This window comes from Rhipicephalus microplus, chromosome 1, assembly GCF_043290135.1.
Source record: "Rhipicephalus microplus isolate Deutch F79 chromosome 1, USDA_Rmic, whole genome shotgun sequence".
Taxonomy (NCBI): Eukaryota; Metazoa; Arthropoda; class Arachnida; order Ixodida; family Ixodidae; genus Rhipicephalus; species Rhipicephalus microplus.
The window spans coordinates 60425166-60443867 of NC_134700.1; the positions used below are offsets into that span (position 1 = coordinate 60425166).

An 18702-nucleotide genomic window follows, 5' to 3' on the forward strand; every position below is an offset into this window, starting at 1 on the left:
TATCAAGAGTGACTGCAGCCTCGTTTTCTTCCTCAGTCACGCAGGCTGTCTCCCCACCCCTCGCTTTCATTCCTTATGGGTGAAGTTTGTGTGCATGCAGTGCGGCAGGCTTCGAGTGTCGTAAAGTGACTGTAGGCGTTCCGCTTAGATCGCGGCTCCTTGAACGCACATAGTGGTGCGCGTGAAGCTTGAGCACTGGCAGTTTTAGTGGCAACATGTAGCGAATAAATGTTATGTTTCTACAACTGCGGAGTACATGTGGCTGCAGTTAGCATTGCTTCAACAAGAAGCGGCGCGTAGAATTTGCGTTAAGTAATATCGTAATCTTCGTAGAATTTTTGGTTAGTAAAAATGGAGCGTGACTGAAAAAAGTACACTAAAAATTGTTGTGGCTAATACGAGAAGGATCACTTTTTGGCCACGGGGTAAAGCATGTGCTATGACGGGAATCACTGACTTGCAGCTCTAGAAACATAAAAATTGTGCCAGCCAAGTAAAACTCTAGGTGTTTGGTTACCATAAAAGTTGCTGAGGGATGTGCAGGCCAGTCTCGTGTGTCTAGTTGTCTCACGTTTTAATTGTTCTTCCTACTAGCAGCTCTTTAAAGAAGCTCCACGTTATTCAAAACAGAGCTTTACGCATAATTTACAACTTAGCCAAAGATAATTCTTCTCCACAGCTCAGCTGTTTTTACACTATTACTTACGCTGAATTCTGGCATATGCATATACAAGATAAAGAATATATTAATGCTTACAGATACAGTAAAGTCAGTTGAATACTCATCTATGTAACACTTACGGCTCGTGAAAAAATTCTAAACACCACACACTAATTACGGGGCCCAGACGAGAATATCTCTACCATTACCCTGTGTATTGAACAAAAATAGTCAACATCTCGCAGACCTGCGCTTTATGCTTTCTTCGTTAATCTAGAATAACACGGATGAATTTTATCTTTGATGTGTTTTTTTTTCTGTTGGTTTCCTCGAAGTTGGGTGTACTGGTCACGTTCTTTTGGCGATTATGTATGCTTATGTACGCCAGTTAACGTATGCCGTCACGGCATGCTGCTGAACAATAATCCGCTGGGAAGCTTAGTGAAGTTCAAAAAAGCTTTTTTTTTTTCACATGCTCTCCACTCTAGGTAGGTCCAGTTTGCTACTGCGTCGATGAGAATCAACGGAATCATTGCAGAATGCTTAACTGCCATTTGCATTTTTGCGCGACCGGATGTTTACGAGCCATAAGTCAACACCACCTGACAGCCGCACCATAAAGAAATAAAAAAAAGCCAAACTACAAATTTTTGGTTGCGTGAATAAAAAACTATTGAGACCAATCAGACTTACTGCATGCTTTTTTATGCATGCGAAAAAACGTGAATATGTGAATTTGAAATTGTGTCAATGAGTTTTCTCTTTCTCGCCAGCTTCGAGTTTTTTTTTTTTTCATTGTAACTTCAGGAGAGTCGATTAACGACAAGCGGCCAAGACAAGCCCATTTTGGAGTCATTCGTCGTCAACATGGCGTTTGCAAGTTGTGCGATGGGGTTTGTTGCTTGTCTTGTGCTACCGGGTTTAAACGTTTCCTGTGTGCAGCCTCTATGCCTCTTCGAACTGTGCGGCAGGTGTGAAACAGATGTGGTTCAGTAAAACCGTGAAGAGTCATTTGAAATGCGGGGTGCACCAAAAGTCACGTTCGTCGTTTGCGGAGACGGTTACCGCGCCGTTGTGGACAGCCTCGAGAAATGCTTCATTTCGCTGAGCGTTGCCGATATGGCAAAAAGGCCTTTATCGGCAAAGTGAGCCGGGTAAGGACATCAAGAAGAGCTCCTATTACAGGGATGTCCACCTTCTTTGAGGTGAGTGTCATTTTATTTTCCATGACGTTTTCGCTGGCGTGCGTTTAAGCGAACAAAGGAAGGCACAACGAAAACATGTTTGAGTGCGTGTGTGTTTTATTTTTTATGTGGCACATTTTATCTGTGTGTTGTGTATGTTGGCATGCTGCACCTGATACCGCACGCTCGTGTCCCATGGGATTTTTCGATCGCAATCATGACCGATCTGGATTAAAATGTATTATGTGTGGCTGCACAGTGACATAAGTTGTAGTTGGCACTGTTGATCGCGATCAAAAACCACATTCGGGTCGGCCCTGATGGCGCTGGAAATGTCCGGTGTGACACCGGTAGAGTTATTAATATATGAACAAGTCGACGTTGCTATTCCTGATGGCCAACCTGCACTACATTGCATTTATTTATTGTTCGCATGTAATAGTCACACATTCTACGTTTTCATTTCTGTGTGGTTATTTATAGTAGCCTGCTCTCCAACTTTATGTGTTCTGTGATTAAACTATTTTTACAGACCTCGTGCAGATGGAGAAAAAAACGACTCGCCGTGCAACACAATCTTTTCTGCCAGAGTGACTGTGAAAGGAACGTCAAAACTTGGAAGGTAAATGTGGTTTAATAGTAAAACCGATTTTAACAACATATACAAAATGCTAACTTCTAATGTCCTGGTTGCTTTCACAAGCCGCACGTCTATACAATAGTCGCTCATTCAAGTACATTTGTGCTAATTGGCTTGACAAGGGTCACTCTATCTATGTTGCATTTTTTTTTCTAGTTCTATTCGGTCGTGAAGTAGTAACCAAAGCGAAAATGAAGACTGCTTCGTTTGAAACGTTTAGGTACATATACCAGCTACATCTGTACATAATTGCCATTTTGACTCAGACATTTGTCAGTGTGTAGCGCCAACGTCATTAATTTATTTAATCACAATACTGCAGCCTAGCATAGCCCAAGCTGCAGTGGAACTTCAAGAAAGGAGAATGGTACAGAAATAATTAATAACAATACTGGCACCACACGTAAATAGGTCAGTTTTGCCAAGATGAATCTTACAAAGAAAAAGAACAGCACTTATAGTTAGAAACCACACTTTTGACTTAGTAATGTAAGAGCCTCAGTGATTCAGTATTCAGCCCAACAAATGTTGATCAAGGGCTTCATCAGAACTGTCTGCCTTGCAACTTCCTTTACTCTCCGCCTAGAAGTTCAGTAAGCGAGTCTGCATCAAGCAGCAGAGCGAAGAACAGGACTGGGTGAAAGCACAGGCCTCCTAGCCAGCATTTCATGTTAGCAAAAATATGGCAATCAGAGATAGCTAAGTTAGGTCTGTATGGTGTTGGGCGACTGAACTTCTCGCTGCTTCCTCTGTGGCCCCATGTTGTCATGAAAAAAAAAAGACAGTGTCACTTATGACATCTCTCTTTGCTTATTCTTAATTGCGCTCTGTAGACATTTGAGAGTTAGACCTACAATACTGCAGTGAGGGTCATGCCATGTTCCTTGAATAAGTGAGGCATAAACTTGCAAAGGCTCATGGGATGCATGCAGTCTGCACCAGCTACCATTTCAATGGCTCTGTGTGTGCTGCATCACTCCTTGGGTATTGGCGTTTATCCGTGTCACTCGCTTTCTTCATGGTAACCCAACGCATATGCTGCAAATTTCTAGCACACAATAGCACGGCCGCACCTAAGACTGACCACAAAAGAGAAGCATGTGCTGTGATTGCCAAATAATATTTTCATTTGAAGTGGCAAACAACCGACTGTATGTGCTATCACAATTATGTGTTTTCTTTTAAGTGGCGTGGCCTTGGTTGTCACGTCTTTGAACTAATTTTACACTTGCATATTAATGCACATCACCGACTAATGTGCTTATTTTTACGTGTTTGCTTCAGTGAGGGCGCTGAGCTGTTTTTGAATTTGCAATTGATACACTCTGTCGCTGTCTCAGATTGTTGGATATATAGTATCTTGTATCAACGTTCACCATGTGCAACGAGTATCATATGTTACTAAAACTACGTGTTCAGCGGTGACGGCCTGGTAAAATGTTCAAATGTGCATGAATGACAGCGACTTTTATTTAGTAAAGTCGAGCTTCTTAGGCGTTTCGGCATTGCATCGTTTTGGTGAACAAGCTGGTCTAGGCGATGCTCACCTCACAGTCAGGCACCGTGTTTGTTAAGCCTTGTTACCTGTCCTGCTCGCTTGTGCACCAGATCAGGTATGAATAAATTGACTACTACGTAATGAATCCTTGGAGGAACAGTTGAAATCACTAGCAACACATTGTATACCTGTTCTATAAATAGAATAGTGGAGCGCCCTTTCTTGTCTACGTAGCATTACTGACACATCATTTTTTCCAACTGGTGCGAAGTCGTCGCCTTCTTAACCACTACTAATTGGTGGCGTGGATTTCACGGTGTCACCCCTGGCATGATATCGTGTGGCTGTTGGCTGCTCTGTCTTGCTATTTTCTGTATCGAGCTCAGAGCTGGCTGCACGTTACATAGCGGCCGTGCATTTCAAAGCAAATGTCGTATGCTTGTCGTAGCTGTGTAGATAGTGATTGTGGTTGTGATGATGAAAACTACACATCCAAACGACTTTTGTACTTCAGTCTTGGCGCCTTAGATTCTCTTTCGATGTGCGAATATGTTGATGGCACGTAGTCAACCTGCCATGGATCTTTTCTTGGAGTGCCTGTACATAAATACCGAATGTGTCAAACGAAACTATCCATGCAAGATTTTCGATATATATTACTCACCTTACGCTAGGTATCCTAAGGCTATACCACTCACCATATCTCTCCACAAAATCCACTTCAATTTTGTATCTTTGTTCCAAGGAAATCTTAACATTTTTTCCCGTTTGGCACTATTTTCTACAGCTGCACAGCCGACTATGATTGCGCAAATGACTAGATTTCAACACATTTGAAAGAAAAGCCCTGTCTACGTCTCCGAAAGTGCGGCCAGCGAAACAGCGTGCCATGGATATCTTTAACTAGGAGCCGATACAGATGGCAAATCTCATGAGTCTTTGTGGGTTCATGCCTCACCTATTTTATCAAGGAAACACCACCATTTATCTACCCAAACACAGCAGCCATGCACTTCTTCTTGGAGAAGGTTCGCTTGAATTTCTTTGCGCTCATCGGAATGCTTCCACTGTTTGTATTGCACCTTCAGTTCTGGAGTACATCATGGTAGTGCCTGAGAAATGCCGAAATGGCACCCGTTTATCGTTTTGTTTTCATGACCAGTCAGCATTTTAGGAACTGACTGCACGCAGTTTGCAGCACTAGAGTCTCACTCTGTGTCCAACCATGGTATACCATCTGTGCTGTATTGAGCTGACTGCAATATTTTGGGAAATGAATTACTCAGCCCAAAAATTTTGACCCAATGATTTTCCCGAATTATCTGGTCCGTTCAGTTTACAAAATCATTGATTTACACTTGCTTAATTCCCAGTCAGTCTGCATTGTAAATATTGTGCATCATGCTTCTAATTTCCTACACTATTTCAGTGCCTTGCTGTCATGTATTGAAAGTGGTGCTGTACACATTGCTCAATATTCGATGAATTTCAGCTGCACTGCACTGCTCAGCACCCTGAAATGGAATTCTACCTCACACTTCACACTTATCCGAGGCATGCTTATATGGGTGCTTTGCGTCAAGAACTGAAAGCTGTGACCTCATAGATAGACAGGCACACTAAAGAAATCGTACAACACATATGCGTTGCATCATGAAATTTTAATTGCTTTTTATTCGAGGGCCGTTTTGACTTTGAAAAATATAGGCATTGTATTTTCTGAGCTAAAAATGTGTCTGTAGTGTCAACATTTCAAAGCAAGCTTCTCAAGTTATACTCATGCTCACTGTATGTTTGTTACGTTCATGAAGCAGTTGATTTTGTAATGATTTGCATAAATTCATGTGGCTAAATCACTGCATAAACATCAGTCTGCAAATATGATGTGCAACTATTGCATAGTTATAAATTAAGGAGCACATGCAGCTGTTGCGGTCAGCAACACAGCAGACAGTATGATATACAAGTGAATATTCACGGCTACCTATGAAGTAATATATGACTCAGTAAGGTAGTTACTGCCACTCTAGTTTTGAGGTACGTGTTACTGGAAAGTACAGACTTCGTAGTATGTTGTGTTTATCGAAAAATTCTCAGCAAGTGCTCCTGGAGAGTGAATGATGATTCGACAAGGTTTGAAGAGTAGGCCCTTGCTCAGTCATCGGTCAATATTTAACGTGGAAGTGGAAGAATCTCTGAGAATAAAAATTGCACATCTGTGCGTCTACTTTAGCACTTTCTTAAATGCCCATGCATACACAGCTTTATTTCGCATTCACTCGGCAAATAGAAACAGTGAACATGGTGGTAGAGGAGAAGAGGCTACTTATTTAGCACCTCTTGAAGGAATTAGGGAGGTGCTTGCTCTGTTAGGAGTGCTTACTCTGGATTTTATGGCATTTAGAGCATCTCTACTGAGTGGTAATATTTTGGGTTTATATATACACTCCCAAGACCCCCCCCCCACCCCTCCAAAAAAATGTCGCTGAAGGCAGCGATACAAAAAAGAAAAAGAGCACTGAAATATGGCTCTGGAAATTAGAAGCTTGTTTGATTGAGCCTCCTCCAGAAAATTTTTACAATGGAACGAGTGGATTGAGCAACAAATAGAGGCTTTGGAGGAAAGGAATGGCAGACTTCAGAACCCCTCTCAGCCATAGGTCGGCAAACTCCCTCACAAGCCGAGTTACTCAAACTGGGATTGGGCCATAAATGAGTATCTGAATGAGCCATATGTGCAAATACATTTTGTGATTGAGTGAGCTTTACATTTTTTGGTCAGTCTGTGCTTTCAACACACCTTCGACAATTTAAAGATAGAATTTTTCGTGAGCCTGTAGTTCGTGCTCTCTTCTTTTTTCATTCATCTATAGTTAACACTGGCCCATCTGCCCTATGTAGGTATGGCCGAAGCTAAAAGGAACATTTTACTTTACGCCTGTATGGTAATCAACAAAATTTTTAGTGTGTTTACGAAACAAATGTGACTGTAGCTTTTTGTCCCCTCTCATTGTTTTTCAGCGTGGCATTATATCTTGCCTAGTACCTAGTTTATTGGTGGCCATAATGCATTGATGTTGTGTCTATTTATCGCTTTCTTTAGCCCCTGAGCTATGTTGTGAATGTAAGGACTACCCACGACACACCCGTTAAATGCAACGCTTCTCGCTTATTATGTTCACAGAAGTCCATCATGAATCTCTATCAACAAGCTCAGCTGTCCATCACTCTGAGTTGCAAATTTCTAAAATGTAGTGGACATTCTTTTTCATGATTTTTAATACCTATTATCTGTCACCCCTTAGGTTTCAGTCATATCCACCAGGTCAGGCTCCTTCGGCACAAACACTGCAGCTGCTGCTACCACCACCACGGCCTATATTTCACTTCAGCCATTGCTGCATCACAACCAGTATTACAACTTCTGAGCCGCTACCACAGTCCTTCCCAATGATGCCTCACCTTGACAGGGCTTCACATGCTTCCAAAGGAAGCTATCAGGCAAGTGTGTACTTTTAAGAAATTTAGATTTCAATCGCATTGATGTTTTCAATGGGCAGATTAATTGACAAGTATGCCAACTTCATGCTTCTTGAACAGGGTTGAACCTACATGTGTCTGTCAGTGTAGGGAACCAAGTTTATGTGAATTTCAAAGTAGCTTATTTTTATTTTATTTTACAATACTGCAGGCCCCTTCTCGGGCTCATGCAGGAATGGGTTGAACTTTAATACACAAAAATGTGAGGAAAATAAATAGACCTTATGTACAAAGCAAGTAAGAGCAATAAATATGCACATTGTACAGTAAGCAAGGTGTTCATATAAGTTTTGAATTCTGTTCATAAATTTGACAAAAGAGGAGTTCACAATATCAGCGGGCAGCATATTCCATTGCGAAATGGTGTGCAGAACTGAATAATATTTGTAAGGGTTATGTTTTTGATTTTGTGTATGAAGGAAGCAGGGCAAGCAAAAATTAGAAGAAAGTACTTTTTTATTGTTTACTAGATATGAAAGCAGATTCTTTTTCCACAATTTTCATGTACCGTGCAATCCTGAGCAAGTGCTCCCACTATGGTGAAGGTGACGAGAGTTGGAGGGGGGGGGGGGTTCTTGCTCGGTCTTGCATCAAAAATCAAGATTGTGGTGAAAAAGTCGCATGTGCTTTTAATGTAACTGATACACTTTAATGAATATGCATGAATTCACTATGATTCTGCAACCTCGTTGCGCTTCTAAATAAAGAAAGTGAAGGAAACTGCAGAAATGGCAGAAAGGCGGGGGGGGGGGGGGGGGAGTGCTTGCTCAGTTGTTCATGCGTGTTTTAAATATCTTGAAAGAGAGAGGATGGAACTCGCTTAGGTGGGGGTGCTTGCTTGAGATATTACAGTATTGTCTTCATCCTGCGTATCTTTTTTAATCAACTGAAAAAAGCAACCTGAAAGCAAATGGCCCTTTTACATATGGTATATTTGTAGCTTATTTTCTTTGTAAATTGACGAAAAGCATGAAGTTTAGCATTCTTTAGCGAAAAGAAAAAGCTGTCCAACTAGTAATGTTTACACATTTACCGAAGTCAAACACAGTGAAATAGATAAGGTGGCACAGTAAAAAAAATAGGTCAGCACAGAAAAAACTGCAATTTTCATTGCATAAGTAGAGCTCCATCTTATCGAAATGGCATTTTTTGTTATGTCTGTATGATATTTTTGAAATGGCAAAAGATGTCATGCTGATTGTTTGTGCACATACTCAAGCGACACGTTGTGGTGTACTGAACTGAACTTGATCCTTTAGAATAACTCTCATTTGATCTAAAAGAAAGTGTGCAAAATATCCAAAATCATGTACAGGAGCAAAAAATGCAATTTTTAAATAAAATAAACCATTCTTTGGTTCGGTCAATAGAACACAAGGCTCTGAACAAATTAGTATAAACTTCTGGTTGCTATCATTAATACATGCTTAAAAATGATGACAATAGGGTAAAAAATACGTGGAAGTCTGGGACTTGCCGGTCTTCTCTAATCGACACAGTGCTCTGAAATAAGGCAGTGTTTACATGCACCCGCAGAGCTGTCTTATTCAATAATGGCAAAGTAGATACATGGTGCAGAAAAGTTATTGTTGCTACCCCTTAATTGGAGGCAGTAACCAAGTAGACTCCAATGGCTGACTTAACAGCCCCCAAAATGCACTGCTAAAGCTTGAACAGTTTAACATCAGGTCCTTTTAGCAGGGGTGCAACAGCTGCGCCAATCGCGCCAATTTGATACAATTCCAGATTGTTGCACCGAGCTGCGCCAAACCCGTGAAATTGTTAAAATTGCACCAGGCTGCACCAAAATGCCCAGCCAGCCTCAATTTTTTTTTCAGGTGTATCAATTGCGGTGAGCAATGCAGGCCATGTCGGCCACCTGCAGCTTTGCGCCATCAGTCAAAGCGCGCAGACCCGAAGTAAAGTGCCTAGAATATACCTAAAATAATCTAGCCACCCACCCTATACTGGTGAGACGTGATTGACCAGATAAAGTAACAACACTGCATGCCTATCGGTCCGCTGACCACAATAGATACGTATCGGCGGGACGGCAGAACTTTAAAACAAAAACGTGTTGGTGTAGCCACCAACCCTTCGCGGAAAATGTAAGTTCTCTTGCCAGAAACGCGGCTATGGCTTATTAAGGCTCGAACAAGCTCGACGTGCTGCAAATGCCGACGTTGATTACCTTAGCAGTGGCACATAACGAATTTTGGCTGGAAGAGTGTTCTTGCCACGGTCTTGGCGATAGATATCTAGTACCGTCGCCGGGGCAACGGGCGTGCGCCGTTGTTACTTTATCTGGTCAAACTCGTCTTGCAAGGTAGCCGAAGCGGCACATAGCCCCATGCTGAAAAGGGTGGGTTGGAGGGGGTGGTGAGTGGTTAGAAAATTTGTTGACTTTGGTTCTAAAGCTGCTTGAGTCACCTTTGTCGCGCTAGACCGGTGCACGCGAAAAAGCGTGTTGAGATTTACAAGGGGCTGTTCGCGATACTGGGACACTTCACATTTTGCTCAGTTACTCATGCGTTTGTACACCGTTGAATTTTGAATACCAGTATAATTACCGACGTATAAATAAGCTACTGGCAATCATTTGAAGCAGTGTGTGACATTTATGCTTCTCTACATAAATAAACTAAATTGTGCGCCAATTTTTTCTTCACCACCTCTAGTTCTCGTTTTTACTAATCTTCCAAATTTCAAGCTCACAATATCGGCAGATTGATATTGAAACTCTCAGAGTTTGTCAATTGATTTAACAGGTGCAGTAAACGCTAATATGAACTTTATCATTGGTTCCTTAGCGAGGTGGTTCAAAATACTACCTTCATTGAAATAGTAGTAAATACTATGCTCACACTACATAATTTAGGTTATGTTGAATTGTTTATACATGTTTTTTCTCTAAATGTAAGCCGCCTTTTTTATAGTGCTCCAAATTCGCTATGTCATGATAAAAATGCATGTTCTTTTTTTCCATTACCAGCTCCGAACTTGGAATTTAGTGCTCCAAAAGTAACATTTTGCTGCTCCAAAAATTGCTCCAAATGATATTTCGGCTGTTGCACCCCTGTTTTAGCACGCCAGGAAATGCCGGTTGGGGTCCAAAGATAAAGTCTGAGCTCAGAGTTTTGTTACAAGCATGAAGCAATGAAGAAAATAGGAGCAAATGGGAATGCTATACAAAGATTAGCACTTAACTCTTCAGATTCAATTTCACAAAACGAAACACTGGTTAAAGTCAATGTCAGTGCTGCTGAGAGTGAGTGGGTTTTTGTGCTGTCGGTAGTCTCAACGAATAGAAAGTGCTGAGAGCACACTACGTAAATAAGCCGTGTAGTGATATTTATCCAAATAGCACGCACCAGCACTCGTAGTTGCGCCCTTATGTTCAATGGTAGCAGCTGTTGAAAGTGTCCATATAATTGCCATTGCAATATTTTATTCTAAATGAATGGCTAGTGGAATCACTGGATTACTCAAATGGGTTTAACAATGATTGTGAAACAATCAAGTATTGCTCATCACAAGCATGAAACTCAGGCACTCCAGAATATTCAATCCTTTAAGCAATGATTTCATCACCAGCCCGACTAGTTCCTCCATGTAGACTGCAGTATTGACCAGGGGCTCCCCTGCTGCAGTCGGTGATTACTTGTTACTCCTCAGTGTCACTGTGTGAGACTCTCTTTCAAAACACCTCCTCAGTGACTGCACAGCATCATCTATAAAATCTTCATCATAGACTGACTGATTGATGCCCTAATAAGGTGCTGTTAGGAGCTGTTTGGTATGCAAAACATCACACTGCATTGTTTCAAATTTTTTCTGGCCAGTGTTTTTCTCGGCAGCGATGTAAGATGATCGATGGTACTACTTAATAATGTAACACTTCTCTGGACAACCGAAGAACTCTTCTATATCATAACACATTGCCTTACCAACTGAACCACTTCTGCATTTACCCTGTCTCTGCGTGCTTATATTCAGCAGCACCCTGCATAGGTTAAAAAGAAATCTGTGAATCATTCACACTCACTCATAAAATATATTTTTTCCTTAGGCCTTACTAGTTGACTCAGACTCGCGGCTCAATGCAAATCTGACAAGTCTGGTGAGTCGACTTCCGAGCCCGTTAAAATATGATGATCATTTCCACACATGGTTTCAATGCTCCTTAATAGCAATATGTTGTATAATTGGCGCTCCAGTTGATGATCTTTTCCACAAATGGTTTCAATGCTCCTTAACAGCAATGTGTTGCATAATTGGTGCTCCAGTTACAACCTTTCAATTTCAGACCTTTATATAGTGACTGCAACCCAGTAAGGTAATCTCTATTCAAAGAGATAGCGCCTCAGATACTTTATGAGAATGTCCCGGGAAGAAATTCACAGGAGGGCATGTCAAGGAACCGCGACTCCGCCCCCCCCCCTCCTTGTAGTTCTGACCTCTCAGCTATAAATATTGAGTCGGTGCACAAATGCTTGTGCATTGAGATATGTGTGAGCTGTGAAAATTGAAAGCTCAAGGCGCAATTCCATGTGGAGGGAGGCCGCTACACTGCCACGAGACACTGCAAGGTGCCAGCTGGAGCACCTATAATGCAATATATTGCTTTTATGGAGCACTGAAACTATAGGTGAAAAAGATAATCATATTTTAACGGACTCGTAAGTTGACTCACCAGACTTCGTCATTGGTCACTATCAACACAAAAACCCTTCATTCTTGGGAGCACTCACATTTGCTTTAACCAGCGTTTTGTTTTGTAGAGTTAAGTGAGATTGAATCCAAAAGAGGTAACTGCTAATATCGATTCTCAATTGCTATAATTCTTGAACAAGGGTGCCAATAGTTGCAATTTGCGCCCTGGTTCGAGGAATATTGACATGACTCATCCATGCATAGTAAAACAAAGGCAAAGCCTTGAAATGAACAGGTTTCTTGCATGCTTTTCTCATAGCACTGTAGCGGCTTCCACATGACATTGTGTCCTGAGTTCTCATTTTATTGGGGGGCTTTTGCACCAGCATTTGGTGTGAAGCATGCTGGCTATTGCGCGGTGCCTTCTTTCAGAGGAGGGTGCAGGAGCATGCATGCTTCACAGAAACAGCTATTGATAGCTCGTGTAGCTGCAAAGGGCTCATTAGGGGCTGTGCTTGGGCGCTTCTTTTTTAATGCTGTTTAAGTGCTCATTTGTGTCAGCTGTGGTTGCATGCTTGTGTGGAATCACCTTATTTTATGGCTGACCTAATTATCAGATTTTTTTGCTTTTCGGGGGCCAGCACCCAGTGGGAGGACTGCCGCTTACAGTTCTGGCCCTCATAAATAACAAAGTAGGCAGCTGTGCTTTCTTTTGAAAATTTTTGTTTGCTGTTGATGCATTAATACTCATCTCTACCAGTTCCACGACATTCCTCATGCAGCCTGAATATGCCATTTACACTCCTGCTGCTTGCACTTATCTTTTTTATATCCATGTACCGTATTTGCTCACATAATAATTCCATTTTCTTCATTTTTGGATAATTTACTGATTTAAAGGTGTGGTTTGTACAGTGGGTAAAGTTTTGGAACAGGTCGACTAAATTTAAAACTGGAAGCTGGAATTGTGATGACTACGTTGTGCCATAACAAAACCATATCAGGTTGAAGAGTTCCTACCTTCATGTTACAGGCACATGTTCGCATTGCCTTGTAATGAAGAAGCCCTGAAAAGCCTTTGCAAGTAATCATCAAATGTCTTCATTAGAGAAACTTATTCATCCCAAATCGACTGTTGGAAAAAATTTTGCAATCTGCGAAGTACTAGTGGAGCTACAGAGATTCGTCACATGCTTTACGTGCTTTCCTTCACCTTTCGTTTGAGTGAGCTCACTCAAACCCACGCAGGAAGGGATGACTGAGGGACAAGAAGCTATGCCTATTTATCAACGTGCGTTCTGAACTTGAGCTCTTTTATTTTTATTCCCCCCCCCCTTTTTTTTTCTTCAAACATGGGGCTTCTTCTCAGTGTAATCACAAACAGGTGCACGGGCATGTGCCAGCCTCCGGTTTCGGTTGTACACATTGTACTTGAAGTGCAGTCAGTTGAATTTGGAGCCTTATTTGTTCAGGGGAAACAGCGTTTTTCAGGTGACTGATAATAAATTATGAATAACAGGCTGCGTGTTGCCCTATTATGTCTGTCTCACATGCTCTCAGGTGCCTCGACTACCCTCGGCAGCATTTTCTGACCATGCTCGAAAAGGGTTGCTGGGCCACTTAAATTGCTTCATGGAGAGTGTTGTGTATACTATACTGAATTTGTAAAAGAAATGCCCATTTTAGCATGCCTAATTCCTGTATATCTGCTATCTGCTACACTTTGTAAGAACAATTTGAAAACAATTTAAGTAACGACAGTAGATGATCGAGGCCCTTAAATTGCTGCACATTAAATGTTACCGTCAAGGCACTCAAAAAACAGGAGGAAAAGGTCTCTCTGGTGCAAGTGTGCCCTTAATTGACTATGCTTTATATGGTTTTGCCTGCTTCAACATCATCAAAGTGCTTGAAGAACAAGAAGAATAATTCTCTGTGGCACGAGTGTGCGATAAAATGCTCAGCTATTTCTGGTTTTCCCACTTCTCTTGAACTTTATTGTTATAGTATGTGTGCCAAAGTGAATTCTAATATTGAAGTGTGTGTGCAAATTGAATATTTTTCTGAAATTTCTCGAATACTTCTAGAATTTTTTTCAAATTCTTCATGTGGAATTCCAGAAAAAAGTTGGAGAGGCTTCCAAAGTTTATTCTTATGAGATGAAAGTCTTCCTTTTGGTAAAATTGATAAGTGTTGGTTGGGTGGCGTTTCGTAGTTGCCTTATAAAGAATAAGGCAATGCACAATTGAATTTATGTATGCTCGAATGTGTTTATATGCACGATTTCATGCAGGCGAAGAATTGATCAAATTTCAGGTCAAAAACCACTATAAATAAGCCCTTGCCTCTGCCACACCTATCATCTCCTTGTTAGAATCAGCCTTTTCTAGAGTCAGTGCATTTGTGACCGTAGCAGAGCCAGAAAGGCAGCTTTCACGCAATACGAGTGTGATGAGGTGAAACATATTGAAAATTTGGAGGGTCCCTTTCAGTCAGACATTGACCCTATTTTGTCTCTGGTAAGTTATAATAGTTCAAATAGCAAAATTTACAGTACGAATTGAGTCAAATAGCAAACATTATTCAAAAGATATTCAAAAATATGAATATTTGCGTAACCCTACTTATTGTTTACTTCACATTTTTCACCCCATTTTTCGTTCTCTGTAGAAAAGACATGTGCCCTTCTAAATGCTGTGCTAAGGCCACAGATCACAACTCATGCACGTGCCTAGAGCTCCACGCATATTCTTCTGTGAGACCTTCTATTTACCTGTTTGAATTCAAAATTGTGGAACCTCTTGGATCAATTTTCACTATTGAAACTTTATTCTTTGAAGTAGTTATGCTAGTAAGTTTTAAGTGTTCAAGCAATAATTTGAGAGTGAGTGTAATGATGTTAACTCCCACACAAGAAAAAAGGATCACAGAGACATTTTTCCCCTGCAGGTTCAATTGAGAGGCAGAAGAAGGAGCAGTGGGCTTGGCTGCGGTCGTGATGCAAGGAGGCCACAAAGCTCCTGTGGAGTGTCCTTCAGCTTGAGAACAAGAGCCTCATAGTAGCCCCGTGTTGGAGTATTTGTGCATCAATAGGACAAACAGGTGCCCCTGAACGGGGCCCTGACAGTGAGAAATTTGGAAGTTGTGGCTAGTGATTATTGCTTAAAGAGGTACTGACGCAAATTTTTGTCTTACAATATTAACATTGTTGACAGCCTATTAGTCACAATGTGGCGGATTGCTTGCTGCAGCATAGGACAGGTGGACAATTGCTGTCTGTTTATTACAGACTAGTTTTATCTTGGCACAGGTCTGAGAACACGAGCCACGGAATGCAAATGCCAGCTAGTGTGCTAAATGCTACACATAAAACGGGGCTTCCAGGTGTAAGCACTTGCACAGCAGGTCTATCAATAGTGAAAGTGGGCGGTGACAACCGACACAGTAATCAAGGCGCTGGGGCAAACAGCTCCCGCTCGGCGCTTCTGGCTTAAGAGATGGCCCACCATGGCGTATTGTTCTTCTTCCTCCTTATACACAGAACACTGATGCACTTCCGTGCTGCCTGCGTTATGTGCTCACATTCTTTTGCTGCTGCATATGCAGCACAATGTCGTCGTCAAGTTGATCGTTCTCGTTTGGGTGCAAAGATTTTCTTGGGGCATCCTCATGTTCCACATGTTTGCATTAGGCATGGACACAGCAGTCACTGAATAGTAGCCTGCTAGCACAAGTGTGGCCAAAAGGCAACAACCACTATGATGTCAATAATGTAGCTGTGCCAACTCTGAGCTCGGCAATATTGGTGGCACCTGGAAGTTGGGACTCAGCTTCAGGTCACTTTCAGTGATTCAATGATGCGAGATGCGGCATATAGCACTGGTTCAGGCACGCAAACTTTAATATTCATATAATTGGCCGTATGAGCTATAATTGTTCATCCAATTCGTAGATATACGCATCTTCAAGGGAATCGATGTCGCAGGCTATATTAGCCACAAAATTTTGTGTCAGTACTCTTTATGGTATTTTGCTTTATGTTTTAACTTACAGTTAAACAAATAAGTAAAGTATTTAGTAAGTGCTACATGTATTTGCCCAGTACTGTGCAAATGGTTTTGCAAAATTTGTGAATCAGCGAGCAGATACGCATGCACCTAGCAGGCTGAGAAAGATAAACACACTTCCTTGCAAAATGTTTAATCATATAAATAAATTCGAGGATGCAAAAATATTTGTCTTGTTTTTCTCAAATGTCCCGACACTACACTACATACAACACTTCCACCCCTTTACTCTACTGCACTTTCGAAGCACCATTAAATTGCTCATTGTGGCATATTCATATTTTTTACACTTTATAAACTGGCATAGCCTTATTACCATGCTTAGGCAAACATTACTTATGACCCTTACTACTTGCCCAAAGTAACCGGGATTTTTCTGCTGAAGGACTTGTTTTTGGGCTAGTTTATGCTTGCTTAAAATTATATGGTGTGTGGTTTTGTGTGACTGTTCTCTCTTTTTTGCACTATATTATGATTTTCAGCAGGAACCGGAAAACTCCTCGGACCCCTATCATCTATATTACCCACGAACCCAGAACTCCTGTATGGCCCATATACCCCATATGCCCCATAAGCCCTGTATCCCCCATATGGCCCCTAATCCCTGTATGCCCCATATGGCCCGTAATCCCTGTATCACCTGTATCCAATAACTTCGTATGATACGGGTCCTATCTGTGTAGGATTTTTCAGTAGGGTGATTTCACTTTTTTTTTACTCGGAGTTTTCTTCTGTGCACAGAGCTTTCCAAGCAGACATTTAAGGCATTCCATTTGCTTTTTATCATCATGGAACACCCGAGAAAAATCAGGGAATTTGAAAAAAAAATAAATATGGTAAACACCCTGACTGCAATTTTCAGAAATATTTCATAGAAATATCCGAGTCCTTCAACAGCTCTGAGTTTTTTATGTCTGTACCAACATGCGTTAAACCAAATGAAATCGTACATTTCCTCAAATTAACAAACTAATTGCTGTTGTCATCAGATTATCTTGATGTCTCTGGTTAGCTAAATAAACTATGCGCAACAACATATACTCTTTCTCAGGGTCTACAAATGTGTGTGACCTGGCGAAGGCACAAGCTGCAGCTATTTGTGATGACTACGAGGTGCTGGCATCAGTTACACAACCACTTGCCAGTACCTCTGTGAGTACAACAGGACAGACAGCTGAACCCAGCAGCGTGCCGGTTCAACACCTTTCAACCAGCTCTACTCCTGGCACCATCCAAGGGCCTAGTCCACGCCCTATTCTGAACACCACCACTGATCTCTCATTTGACCCCACCTCTACCCTCCGTCCTAGCCCCATCCTTGGTACCACCCGTGGTTCTTCTCTTGCCCCTCCCCTGGCTCGTCTTCTGGCCCCACCACTGGCACTTCTTCTGGCCCCACCCCTGGCCCCACCAGTGGCCTTTTGCCCCCTACTGCAAAGGGGTATATGCGTACACAATCTGGCACATGCCTCAAAATGTGTACGTTTCAGTTTACAACTCTTTGAACATTGTGAGATAGCCATGTCCATCCACCAGCTTCTGGTGAAAAATGACTAATTTTTGACACAAACATCATCAATGTTAGTTTGTACTTGATAAACAAAATGCAACTAGACATACATTTCTTCGTAGACACAAGAAAAGCTATAACCGTTACTCTGACATTTTGAGTTGCTCTCCAAATATACATTACTGCATGTACACAAAGCACAAGAAAATGAAATGCATAAATGATGTATTTTCACTAGAATCAACCTATTGCAGTGACTTGTGTAATTCTGCTTCTACCGATACATTGTCAATGCATTACTTTTGGTCATCAAGCGTAGTTATGTTCTTTCTTTCTCTTTGCTCTTCATTTTCTATTCTTCACCTCTTCTATCTATTCTACGCTTGTATATTCTTGTCCGATTCCATAAGAGAATAGAACTGCACGACCCATTATTATTGTGGCAGTGTGTTAGTGTTCAAAACAAAAAAGAAATGTACATACTGTACACGTGCACATGGAGGAATAGCTGCACTACAATCATTGTGATGAGCAAGATGTCGTCTTTCCTGGGCCTTGTCGAGAGCACCCAAGTTTAGCCTTAGAGAAGTCGACGAGCATAGATAGTATATCTGTTCAGTTAAAATTTGGGGACACTCATATGTTTGTTACGGTAATTTTTTTCTCTAATGCAATGAAAAACTACCCAATCGGAGCTGGATCACTAGGTGGCATAGTAAATGCTCTTAGACATTTATAACCAGGTGTTTTAAATCTGTCTCGACTGTGAAGTCGTACGCTCAAGAAGTGTTTCGAACAGTGGCAGGTGACCACGGCAGCAGTTAATCATATGTATTGTGTTGTGCATACACCAATACTCGTCATCTTCCACCAGCCGCTCTGAAGGCAGTGATTCAGTTAAGCTAAGGGCAATCTCCTTTTAGTACCTCGTAAGCAGCGTGGAGTAGAG

General features: G+C 41.5%; 1 long non-coding RNA gene across 1 annotated transcript; it reads left to right on the plus strand.

The window, feature by feature from the left end:
• Nucleotides 1-1754: 1754 nt before the first annotated feature.
• Nucleotides 1755-15253, plus strand: LOC142767904 (uncharacterized). The gene is made up of 4 exons (XR_012885137.1): nucleotides 1755-1866; nucleotides 2389-2467; nucleotides 7289-7484; nucleotides 15126-15253. It is a non-coding gene; the product is annotated as an uncharacterized LOC142767904 (long non-coding RNA).
• The last annotated feature ends 3449 nt before the right edge of the window (nucleotides 15254-18702 follow it).